This window comes from Anopheles funestus, unplaced genomic scaffold (assembly GCF_943734845.2).
Source record: "Anopheles funestus unplaced genomic scaffold, idAnoFuneDA-416_04 scaffold_26_ctg1, whole genome shotgun sequence".
NCBI classification, from domain to species: domain Eukaryota; kingdom Metazoa; phylum Arthropoda; class Insecta; order Diptera; family Culicidae; genus Anopheles; species Anopheles funestus.
The window spans coordinates 55,550-67,948 of NW_026045357.1; positions in this window are offsets into that span (position 1 = coordinate 55,550).

Genomic DNA, 12,399 nt, shown 5'->3' on the forward strand with positions numbered 1-12,399 from the left:
TAGCCAAGACACATTAGCCAAGACACCTTAGCCAAGACACCTTAGCCAAGACACATTAGCCAAGACACTTTAGCCAAGACACCTTAGCCAAGACACCTTAGCCAAGACACATAAGCTAAGACACCTTAGCCAAGACACCTTAGTAAAGACACATTAGCCAAGACACCTAAGCCAAGACACATTAGCCAAGACACATTAGCCAAGACACTTTAGCCAAGACACATTAGCCAAGACACCTTAGCCAAGACACATTAGCCAAGACACTTAAGCCAAGACACATTAGCCGAGACACATTAGCCAAGACACATTAGCCAAGACACCTAAGCCGAGACACATTAGCCAAGACACCTTAGCCAAGACACATTAGCCAAGACACATTAGCCAAGACACCTTAGCCAAGACACATTAGCCAAGACAGCTTAGCCAAGACACATTAGCCAAAACACTTTAGCCAAGACACCTTAGCCAAGACACATTAGCCAAGACACATTAGCCAAGACACATTAGCCAAGACACCTTAGCCAAGACACCTTAGCCAAGACACATTAGCCAAGACACTTTAGCCAAGACACCTTAGCCAAGACACCTTAGCCAAGACACATTAGCCAAGACACCTTAGCCAAGACACATTAGCCGAGATACATTAGCCAAGACACATTAGCCAAGACACATTAGCCGATACACATTAGCCAAGACACCTTAGCCAAGACACCTTAGCCAAGACACTTCAGCCAAGACACCTTAGCCTAGACACCTTAGCCAAGACTCATTAGCCAAGACACATTAGCCAAGGCACTTTAGCCAAGACACATTAGCCAAGACACATTAGCCAAGACACATTAGCCAAGACACATTAGCCAAGACACCTTAGCCAAGACACATTAGCCGAGACACTTTAGCCAAGACACATTAGCCAAGACACATTAGCCGAGACACATTAGCCAAGAAACTTTAGCCAAGACACATTAGCCGAGGCACATTAGCCAAGACACATTAGCCAAGACACATTAGCCAAGATACATTAGCCGAGACACATTAGCCAAGACACATTAGCCAAGACACATTAGCCGAGACACATTAGCCAAGAAACTTTAGCCAAGACACATTAGCCGAGACACCTTAGCCAAGACACATTAGCCGAGACACATAAGCCAAGACACCTTAGCCAAGACACCTTAGCCGAGACACCTTAGCCAAGACACTTTAGCCGATACACATTAGCCAAGACTGCTTAGCCAAGACACATTAGCCAAGACACTTTAGCCAAGACACCTTAGCCAAGACACATTAGCCAAGACACATTAGCCAAGACACATTAGCCAAGACACCTTAGCCAAGACATCTTAGCCAAGACACATTAGCCGAGACACATTAGCCAAGACACATTAGCCAAGACACCTTAGCCGAGACACATTAGCCAAGACACCTTAGCCAAGACACATTAGCCGAGACACATTAGCCAAGACACCTTAGCCAAGACACTTTAGCCAAGACACATTAGCCAAGACACATTAGCCGAGACACCTTAGCCAAGACACATTAGCCGAGACACATTAGCCAAGATACATTAGCCGAGACACATTAGCCAAGACACCTTAGCCAAGACACCTTAGCCAAGACACATTAGCCAAGACACTTTAGCCAAGACACCTTAGCCAAGACACATTAGCCGAGACACATTAGCCAAGAAACTTTAGCCAAGACACCTTAGCCAAGACACTTTAGCCAAGACACATTAGCCAAGACACATTAGCCAAGATACATTAGCCGAGACACATTAGCCAAGACACCTTAGAAAAGACACCTTAGCCAAGACACATTAGCCGAGACACATTAGCCGAGACACCTTAGCCAAGACACATTAGCCGAGACACATAAGCCAAGACACCTTAGCCAAGACACCTTAGCCAAGACACATTAGCCAAGACACATTAGCCAAGACACATTATCCAAGACACCTTAGCCAAGACACCTTAGCCAAGACACATTAGCCAAGACACTTTAGCCAAGACACATTAGCCAAGACACATTAGCCAAGACACATTAGCCAAGACACCTTAGCCAAGACACATTAGCCGAGACACATTAGCCAAGACACATTAGCCAAGACACATTAGCCGATACACATTAGCCAAGACACCTTAGCCAAGACACCTTAGCCAAGACACTTTAGCCGATACACATTAGCCAAGACAGCTTAGCCAAGACACATTAGCCAAGACACTTTAGCCAAGACACATTAGCCAAGACACCTTAGCCAAGACATCTTAGCCAAGACACATTAGCCAAGACACATAAGCCGAGACACATTAGCCAAGACACCTTAGCCAAGACACTTTAGCCAAGACACATTAGCCAAGACACATTAGCCGAGACACCTTAGCCAAGACACATTAGCCGAGACACATTAGCCAAGACACATTAGCCGAGACACATTAGCCAAGACACCTTAGCCAAGACACCTTAGCCAAGACACATTAGCCGAGACACATTAGCCAAGACACATAAGCCAAGACACTTAAGCCAAGACACATTAGCCGAGACACATTAGCCAAGACACATTAGCCAAGACACTTTAGCCGAGACACATTAGCCAAGACACCTTAGCCAAGACACATTAGCCGAGACACATTAGCCAAGACACCTTAGCCAAGACACATTAGCCAAGACACCTTAGCCAAGACACATTAGCCAAGACACCTTAGCCAAGACACCTTAGCCAAGACACATTAGCCGAGACACATTAGCCAAGAAACTTTAGCCAAGACACATTAGCCGAGGCACATTAGCCAAGACACATTAGCCAAGACACATTAGCCAAGATACATTAGCCGAGACACATTAGCCAAGACACATTAGCCAAGACACATTAGCCGAGACACATTAGCCAAGAAACTTTAGCCAAGACACATTAGCCGAGACACCTTAGCCAAGACACATTAGCCGAGACACATAAGCCAAGACACCTTAGCCAAGACACCTTAGCCGAGACACCTTAGCCAAGACACTTTAGCCGATACACATTAGCCAAGACTGCTTAGCCAAGACACATTAGCCAAGACACTTTAGCCAAGACACATTAGCCGAGACACATTAGCCAAGACACCTTAGCCAAGACACATTAGCCGAGACACATTAGCCAAGACACCTTAGCCAAGACACTTTAGCCAAGACACATTAGCCAAGACACATTAGCCGAGACACCTTAGCCAAGACACATTAGCCGAGACACATTAGCCAAGATACATAAGCCAAGACACCTTAGCCAAGACACATTAGCCGAGACACATTAGCCAAGAAACTTTAGCCAAGACACCTTAGCCAAGACACTTTAGCCAAGACACATTAGCCAAGACACATTAGCCAAGATACATTAGCCCAGACACATTAGCCAAGACACCTTAGAAAAGACACCTTAGCCAAGACACATTAGCCAAGACACCTTAGCCAAGACACATTAGCCAAGATACATTAGCCCAGACACATTAGCCAAGACACCTTAGAAAAGACACCTTAGCCAAGACACATTAGCCAAGACACCTTAGCCAAGACACTTTAGCCAAGACACATTAGCCAAGACACATTAGCCAAGACACCTTAGCCAAGACACTTTAGCCAAGACACATTAGCCAAGACACATTAGCCGAGACACCTTAGCCAAGACACATAAGCCGAGACACATTAGCCAAGATACATAAGCCAAGACACCTTAGCCAAGACACATTAGCCGAGACACATTAGCCAAGAAACTTTAGCCAAGACACCTTAGCCAAGACACTTTAGCCAAGACACATTAGCCAAGACACATTAGCCAAGATACATTAGCCCAGACACATTAGCCAAGACACCTTAGAAAAGACACCTTAGCCAAGACACATTAGCCAAGACACCTTAGCCAAGACACTTTAGCCAAGACACATTAGCCAAGACACATTAGCCGAGACACCTTAGCCAAGACACATTAGCCAAGACACCTTAGCCGAGACACATTAGCCAAGACACCTTAGCCAAGACACATTAGCCGAGACACATTAGCCAAGACACCTTAGCCAAGACACATTAGCCAAGACACCTTAGCCAAGACACATTAGCCAAGACACCTTAGCCAAGACACCTTAGCCAAGACACATTAGCCGAGACACATTAGCCAAGAAACTTTAGCCAAGACACATTAGCCGAGGCACATTAGCCAAGACACATTAGCCAAGACACATTAGCCAAGATACATTAGCCGAGACACATTAGCCAAGACACATTAGCCAAGACACATTAGCCGAGACACATTAGCCAAGAAACTTTAGCCAAGACACATTAGCCGAGACACCTTAGCCAAGACACATTAGCCGAGACACATAAGCCAAGACACCTTAGCCAAGACACCTTAGCCGAGACACCTTAGCCAAGACACTTTAGCCGATACACATTAGCCAAGACTGCTTAGCCAAGACACATTAGCCAAGACACTTTAGCCAAGACACATTAGCCGAGACACATTAGCCAAGACACCTTAGCCAAGACACATTAGCCGAGACACATTAGCCAAGACACCTTAGCCAAGACACTTTAGCCAAGACACATTAGCCAAGACACATTAGCCGAGACACCTTAGCCAAGACACATTAGCCGAGACACATCAGCCAAGATACATAAGCCAAGACACCTTAGCCAAGACACATTAGCCGAGACACATTAGCCAAGAAACTTTAGCCAAGACACCTTAGCCAAGACACTTTAGCCAAGACACATTAGCCAAGACACATTAGCCAAGATACATTAGCCCAGACACATTAGCCAAGACACCTTAGAAAAGACACCTAAGCCAAGACACATTAGCCAAGACACCTTAGCCAAGACACATTAGCCAAGATACATTAGCCCAGACACATTAGCCAAGACACCTTAGAAAAGACACCTTAGCCAAGACACATTAGCCAAGACACCTTAGCCAAGACACTTTAGCCAAGACACATTAGCCAAGACACATTAGCCAAGACACCTTAGCCAAGACACTTTAGCCAAGACACATTAGCCAAGACACATTAGCCGAGACACCTTAGCCAAGACACATTAGCCGAGACACATTAGCCAAGATACATAAGCCAAGACACCTTAGCCAAGACACATTAGCCGAGACACATTAGCCAAGAAACTTTAGCCAAGACACCTTAGCCAAGACACTTTAGCCAAGACACATTAGCCAAGACACATTAGCCAAGATACATTAGCCCAGACACATTAGCCAAGACACCTTAGAAAAGACACCTTAGCCAAGACACATTAGCCAAGACACCTTAGCCAAGACACTTTAGCCAAGACACATTAGCCAAGACACATTAGCCGAGACACCTTAGCCAAGACACATTAGCCAAGACACATTAGCCGAGACACATAAGCCAAGACACCTTAGCCAAGACACCTTAGCCAAGACACATTAGCCAAGACACATTAGCCAAGACACATTATCCAAGACACATTAGCCGAGACACATTAGCCAAGACACATAAGCCAAGACACTTAAGCCAAGACACATTAGCCGAGACACATTAGCCAAGACACATTAGCCAAGACACCTTAGCCGAGACACATTAGTCAAGACACCTCAGCCAAGACACATTAGCCGAGACACATTAGCCAAGACACCTTAGCCAAGACACATTAGCCAAGACACATTAGCCAAGACACCTTAGCCAAGACACATTAGCCAAGACACATTAGCCAAGACACATAAGCCAAGACACCTTAGCCAAGACACCTTAGCCAAGACACATTAGCCAAGACACATTAGCCAAGATACATTAGCCGAGACACATTAGCCAAGACACCTTAGCCGAGACACTTTAGCCAAGACACATTAGCCGAGACACATTAGCCAAGACACATAAGCCAAGACACTTAAGCCAAGACACATTAGCCGAGACACATTAGCCAAGACACATTAGCCAAGACACCTTAGCCGAGACACATTAGCCAAGACACCTTAGCCAAGACACATTAGCCAAGACACCTTAGCCGAGACACATTGACCAAGACACCTTAGCCAAGACACCTTAGCCAAGACACCTTAGCCAAGACACCTTAGCCGAGACACATTAGCCAAGACACCTTAGCCAAGACACCTTAGCCGAGACACAATAGCCAAGACACCTTAGCCAAGACACATTAGCCAAGACACCTTAGCCAAGACACATTAGCCGAGACACATTAGCCAAGACACCTTAGCCAAGACACATTAGCCAAGACACATTAGCCGAGACACATTAGCCAAGACACATAAGCCAAGACACTTAAGCCAAGACACATTAGCCGAGACACATTAGCCAAGACACATTAGCCAAGACACCTTAGCCGAGACACAATAGCCAAGACACCTTAGCCAAGACACATTAGCCAAGACACCTTAGCCAAGACACATTAGCCAAGACACCTTAGCCAAGACACCTTAGCCAAGACACATTAGCCGAGACACATTAGCCAAGAAACTTTAGCCAAGACACATTAGCCGAGGCACATTAGCCAAGACACATTAGCCAAGACACATTAGCCAAGATACATTAGCCGAGACACATTAGCCAAGACACATTAGCCAAGACACATTAGCCGAGACACATTAGCCAAGAAACTTTAGCCAAGACACATTAGCCGAGACACCTTAGCCAAGACACATTAGCCGAGACACATAAGCCAAGACACCTTAGCCAAGACACCTTAGCCGAGACACCTTAGCCAAGACACTTTAGCCGATACACATTAGAAAAGACTGCTTAGCCAAGACACATTAGCCAAGACACTTTAGCCAAGACACATTAGCCGAGACACATTAGCCAAGACACCTTAGCCAAGACACATTAGCCGAGACACATTAGCCAAGACACCTTAGCCAAGACACTTTAGCCAAGACACATTAGCCAAGACACATTAGCCGAGACACCTTAGCCAAGACACATTAGCCGAGACACATTAGCCAAGATACATAAGCCAAGACACCTTAGCCAAGACACATTAGCCGAGACACATTAGCCAAGAAACTTTAGCCAAGACACCTTAGCCAAGACACTTTAGCCAAGACACATTAGCCAAGACACATTAGCCAAGATACATTAGCCCAGACACATTAGCCAAGACACCTTAGAAAAGACACCTTAGCCAAGACACATTAGCCAAGACACCTTAGCCAAGACACTTTAGCCAAGACACATTAGCCAAGACACATTAGCCGAGACACCTTAGCCAAGACACATTAGCCAAGACACCTTAGCCGAGACACATTAGCCAAGACACCTTAGCCAAGACACATTAGCCGAGACACATTAGCCAAGACACCTTAGCCAAGACACATTAGCCAAGACACCTTAGCCAAGACACATTAGCCAAGACACCTTAGCCAAGACACCTTAGCCAAGACACATTAGCCGAGACACATTAGCCAAGAAACTTTAGCCAAGACACATTAGCCGAGGCACATTAGCCAAGACACATTAGCCAAGACACATTAGCCAAGATACATAAGCCGAGACACATTAGCCAAGACACATTAGCCAAGACACATTAGCCGAGACACATTAGCCAAGAAACTTTAGCCAAGACACATTAGCCGAGACACCTTAGCCAAGACACATTAGCCGAGACACATAAGCCAAGACACCTTAGCCAAGACACCTTAGCCGAGACACCTTAGCCAAGACACTTTAGCCGATACACATTAGCCAAGACTGCTTAGCCAAGACACATTAGCCAAGACACTTTAGCCAAGACACATTAGCCGAGACACATTAGCCAAGACACCTTAGCCAAGACACATTAGCCGAGACACATTAGCCAAGACACCTTAGCCAAGACACTTTAGCCAAGACACATTAGCCAAGACACATTAGCCGAGACACCTTAGCCAAGACACATTAGCCGAGACACATTAGCCAAGATACATAAGCCAAGACACCTTAGCCAAAACACATTAGCCGAGACACATTAGCCAAGAAACTTTAGCCAAGACACCTTAGCCAAGACACTTTAGCCAAGACACATTAGCCAAGACACATTAGCCAAGATACATTAGCCCAGACACATTAGCCAAGACACCTTAGAAAAGACACCTTAGCCAAGACACATTAGCCAAGACACCTTAGCCAAGACACATTAGCCAAGATACATTAGCCCAGACACATTAGCCAAGACACCTTAGAAAAGACACCTTAGCCAAGACACATTAGCCAAGACACCTTAGCCAAGACACTTTAGCCAAGACACATTAGCCAAGACACATTAGCCAAGAAACCTTAGCCAAGACACTTTAGCCAAGACACATTAGCCAAGACACATTAGCCGAGACACCTTAGCCAAGACACATTAGCCGAGACACATTAGCCAAGATACATAAGCCAAGACACCTAAGCCAAGACACATTAGCCGAGACACATTAGCCAAGAAACTTTAGCCAAGACACCTTAGCCAAGACACTTTAGCCAAGACACATTAGCCAAGACACATTAGCCAAGATACATTAGCCCAGACACATTAGCCAAGACACCTTAGAAAAGACACCTTAGCCAAGACACATTAGCCAAGACACCTTAGCCAAGACACTTTAGCCAAGACACATTAGCCAAGACACATTAGCCGAGACACCTTAGCCAAGACACATTAGCCAAGACACATTAGCCGAGACACATAAGCCAAGACACCTTAGCCAAGACACCTTAGCCAAGACACATTAGCCAAGACACATTAGCCAAGACACATTATCCAAGACACATTAGCCGAGACACATTAGCCAAGACACATAAGCCAAGACACTTAAGCCAAGACACATTAGCCGAGACACATTAGCCAAGACACATTAGCCAAGACACCTTAGCCGAGACACATTAGCCAAGACACTTTAGCCAAGACACATTAGCCGAGACACATTAGCCAAGACACCTTAGCCAAGACACATTAGCCAAGACACATTAGCCAAGACACCTTAGCCAAGACACATTAGCCAAGACACATTAGCCAAGACACATAAGCCAAGACACCTTAGCCAAGACACCTTAGCCAAGACACATTAGCCAAGACACATTAGCCAAGATACATTAGCCGAGACACATTAGCCAAGACACCTTAGCCGAGACACCTTAGCCAAGACACATTAGCCGAGACACATTAGCCAAGACACATAAGCCAAGACACTTAAGCCAAGACACATTAGCCGAGACACATTAGCCAAGACACATTAGCCAAGACACCTTAGCCGAGACACATTAGCCAAGACACCTTAGCCAAGACACATTAGCCAAGACACCTTAGCCGAGACACATTGACCAAGACACCTTAGCCAAGACACCTTAGCCAAGACACCTTAGCCAAGACACCTTAGCCGAGACACATTAGCCAAGACACCTTAGCCAAGACACCTTAGCCGAGACACAATAGCCAAGACACCTTAGCCAAGACACATTAGCCAAGACACCTTAGCCAAGACACTTTAGCCAAGACACATTAGCCAAGACACCTTAGCCAAGACACTTTAGCCAAGACACCTTAGCCAAGACACCTTAGCCAAGACACCTTAGCCGAGACACATAAGCCAAGACACCTTAGCCGAGACACATTAGCCAAGACACTTTAGCCAAGACACCTTAGCCAAGACACCTTAGCCAAGACACCTTAGCCGAGACACCTTAGCCAAGACACCTTAGCCATGACACCTTAGCCAAGACACATTAGCCAAGACACATTAGCCAAGACACATTAGCCGAGACATATTAGCCAAGACACCTTAGCCAAGACACCTTAGCCGAGACACATTAGCCAAGACACCTTAGCCGAGACACATTAGCCAAGACACCTTAGCCAAGACACCTTAGCCAAGACACCTTAGCCGAGACACATTAGCCAAGACACCTTAGCCAAGACACATTAGCCGAGACACATTAACCAAGACACCTTAGCCAAGACACCTTAGCCGAGACACATTAGCCAAGACACCTTAGCCAAGACACCTTAGCCAAGACACCTTAGCCGAGACACATTAGCCAAGACACTTTAGCCAAGACACATTAGCCAAGACACCTTAGCCAAGACACCTTAGCCAAGACACCTTAGCCAAGACACCTTAGCCAAGACACCTTAGCCAAGACACCTTAGCCAAGACACATTAGCCAAGACACCTTAGCCGAGACACATTAGCCAAGACACCTTAGCCAAGACACCTTTGCCGAGACACATTAGCCAAGACACCTTAGCCAAGACACCTTAGCCAAGACACCTTAGCCAAGACACTTTAGCCAAGACACATTAGCCAAAACACCTTAGCCAAGACACCTCAGCCAAGACACATTAGCCAAGACACCTTAGCCAAGACACATTAGCCAAGACACCTTAGCCAAGACACATTAGCCAAGACACCTTAGCCAAAACACATTAGCCAAGACACCTTAGCCGAGACACCTTAGCCAAGACACCTTAGCCGAGACACATTAGCTAAGACACCTTAGCCAAGACACCTTAGCCGAGACACATTAGCCAAGACACCTTAGCCAAGACACCTTAGCCAAGACACCTTAGCCAAGACACCTTAGCCAAGACACCTTAGCCAAGACACATTAGCCAAGACACCTTAGCCGAGACGCATTAGCCAAGACACCTTAGCCAAGACACCTTAGCCGAGACACATTAGCCAAGACACCTTAGCCAAGACACATTAGCCAAGACACCTTAGCCAAGACACTTTAGCCAAGACACATTAGCCAAGACACCTTAGCCAAGACACCTTAGCCGAGACATATTAGCCAAGACACATTAGCCAAGACACCTTAGCCAAGACACCTTAGCCAAGACACATTAGCCAAGACACTTTAGCCAAGACACCTTAGCCAAGACACCTTAGCCGAGACACCTTAGCCAAGACACATTAGCCAAGACACCTTAGCCAAGACACCTTAGCCAAGACATATTAGCCAAGACACATTAGCCAAGACACCTTAGCCAAGACACCTTAGCCAAGACACCTTAGCCAAGACACTTAAGCCGAGACACCTTAGCCAAGACACATTAGCCAAGACACATTAGCCAAGACACATTAGCCGAGACACATTAGCCAAGACACATTAGCCAAGACACCTTAGCCAAGACACCTTAGCCGAGACATATTAGCCAAGACACATTAGCCAAGACACCTTAGCCAAGACACCTTAGCCAAGACACCTTAGCCAAGACACTTAAGCCGAGACACCTTAGCCAAGACACCTTAGCCAAGACATCTAAGCCAAGACACATTAGCCGAGACACATTAGCCAAGACACATTAGCCAAGACACCTTAGCCGAGACACATTAGCCAAGACACCTTAGCCAAGACACATTAGCCGAGACACATTAGCCAAGACACCTTAGCCAAGACACTTTAGCCAATACACATTAGCCAAGACACATTAGCCGAGACACCTTAGCCAAGACACATTAGCCGAGACACATTAGCCAAGATACATTAGCCAAGACACCTTAGCCAAGACACATTAGCCGAGACACATTAGCAAAGAAACTTAAGCCAAGACACCTTAGCCAAGACACTTTAGCCAAGACACATTAGCCAAGACACATTAGCCAAGATACATTAGCCCAGACACATTAGCCAAGACACCTTAGAAAAGACACCTTAGCCAAGACACATTAGCCGAGACACATTAGCCGAGACACCTTAGCCAAGACACATTAGCCGAGACACATAAGCCAAGACACCTTAGCCAAGACACCTTAGCCAAGACACATTAGCCAAGACACATTAGCCAAGACACATTATCCAAGACACCTTAGCCAAGACACCTTAGCCAAGACACATTAGCCAAGACACTTTAGCCAAGACACATTTGCCAAGACACATTAGCCAAGACACATTAGCCAAGACACCTTAGCGAAGACACATTAGCCGAGACACATTAGCCAAGACACATTAGCCAAGACACATTAGCCGATACACATTAGCCAAGACACCTTAGCCAAGACACCTTAGCCAAGACACTTTAGCCGATACACATTAGCCAAGACACTTTAGCCAAGACACATTAGCCAAGACACATTAGCCAAGATACATTAGCCGAGACACATTAGCCAAGACACCTTAGAAAAGACACCTTAGCCAAGACACATTAGCCGAGACACATTAGCCGAGACACCTTAGCCAAGACACATTAGCCGAGACACATAAGCCAAGACACCTTAGCCAAGACACCTTAGCCAAGACACATTAGCCAAGACACATTAGCCAAGACACATTATCCAAGACACCTTAGCCAAGACACCTTAGCCAAGACACATTAGCCAAGACACTTTAGCCAAGACACATTTGCCAAGACACATTAGCCAAGACACATTAGCCAAGACACCTTAGCCAAGACACATTAGCCGAGACACATTAGCCAAGA